This window comes from Gallus gallus, unplaced genomic scaffold (assembly GCF_016699485.2).
Source record: "Gallus gallus isolate bGalGal1 unplaced genomic scaffold, bGalGal1.mat.broiler.GRCg7b scaffold_96, whole genome shotgun sequence".
In the NCBI taxonomy this organism is placed as follows: Eukaryota; Metazoa; Chordata; class Aves; order Galliformes; family Phasianidae; genus Gallus; species Gallus gallus.
Genome location: NW_024096048.1, coordinates 48,215 through 49,896, shown reverse-complemented (window position 1 = coordinate 49,896; position 1,682 = coordinate 48,215). Strand labels below are relative to the sequence as shown.

The following is a 1,682-nucleotide window of genomic DNA, read 5'->3' as shown; positions in this document are numbered from 1 at the left end:
GGAAGAGCAAGGAAGGAAGGGGGGGAAGGAAGCAGAGAGGGAGGATGAGGAGTTAAGGAAGGAAGGAAGGAAGAAAGGAGGGAAGGAAAGAAGGAAAGGAGGAGGGAAGGAAAAGAAAACATAACTAAAAAAGAGGATATTGGCAGTGGGGTCGGTGCACTGTAAAAAATTGAGATGAAAAGGGCAATAAATGGTGCAGAGGAGCCCATCGTGGGGTGAGTGAAATGTGTTCAAGTGTTCAATGTATGCATAACCAAAATGAGACTGCATAACCAGACGCCCATAGGCACCAATGCAGCTCTTTAGCCACGCCCCTAATCGCCTTATTGTTAACCACGCCCCCGCCCTTGGCCACGCCCCCCAAGCATTCCTGACCACGCCCCCTTTGCTTGAGCCACGCCCCACCCATTCGCCTGCCCTAACCAGCCACGCCCGTTGCCTCTAACCACTCCCCTTTCGTGCCGTGGCCCCGCCCCCTTTTCGTCCTGGCCCCGCCCCCCGTCGCTCTTTGCCCGCCCCGCGCCCGGTGCCGCTCCCGCACCCACGGAACGGACCCGCACCGCGGTCCCTCGGATCCGGACCCAGTTCCGGCCCCCGACTCACGGGCCCGCTGCCACACCCGGACCCGCACCGCGGGCCCATGGACCCGACCCCCGTCCCGGAGCCCCGCAGTCGGAACCGGAACCGCGCTCCGGACTCGCGGAACCAGACCCGAACCCCGGCCCGAAGCCGCGGCTCGGAGCTGCGGGCGCGGGCCCCGGATCCGTGGAAGCGGGACTCCGGAGCCGAATACGCGGTCCCGAGGACCCGGACCCGGATCAGCGGCCCGGCCTGCGCGAAACCGGTTCCGGCCCCGGCGCCCGCCCCGTGCCGTTGGTTCCTGGAGGGCCGCTGCCGTTTCGGGCCGCGCTGCCGCCATCCGCACCCGGGGCAGAGTCCGAGCGCCGTCCCGGAACCGAAACCGGAACCGAACCGGGAGGAACCGGGAGCGGCGGGGAAGAAGCCGCCGCTGCGCCGCGCCGCCGCCGTCGTCAGCCGCCTCCGCTGGGACCCACGAGTGGACCCCGAGGCCGCCACCGTGGAGTACCGCGACCGCTTCGTGGGCGTCGTGGAGCGGCCGCTGCCGGAGTTCTTCACGGGGCCGCTGTGCGACGCGGGGCCCGCGGACCTGGCGGTGCCCGAACACCGCATCGTGCGCATCCGTTACCGTGGGTGCTGCGTGTGGGACCGGGAGAACCGCATCGATCGCGTGTTCGGGTCGGGGGGGGGGATGGGGACCATGCGGGAGGTGCTGGAGGAGCTGGGGAGGGCTGTGGGGAGTGAGTGGAGGGGGTGGGACGAACCCGCAGAGCGCCGTCGGGGGCCCTTCTGTACCCTGAAGGTGACGGTGAGGTCCCCTCCGCACTGGGGATGTGGGCATGCGGACACCTGGAGCCCTTGGCTGCTGTGATGTGGGCACGAGGGTCCCTTGTGTGTACCTCGCAGAAGGTGACACTGAGGTCCCTTGCCCGTGGGGACGTGGATCCCAAGTGAGGTGGCGCTGTGGATGTGGCTAAAAGGACATGGGGGCGCTTCTGTACCCCAGAAATGGCACCAAAATCCCCTTGGCACTGGGACGAGGACTACGTGGGGGTGTGGATGTTGGGTCGTCGTGGCCGTGGGGTCATGGAGATGGGGGATGT

General features: G+C 66.9%; 1 pseudogene; it reads left to right on the top strand.

Moving 5' to 3' along the window:
* Nucleotides 1–426: 426 nt before the first annotated feature.
* On the top strand, nucleotides 427–1,450 carry LOC121108940 (annotated as a pseudogene).
* The last annotated feature ends 232 nt before the right edge of the window (nucleotides 1,451–1,682 follow it).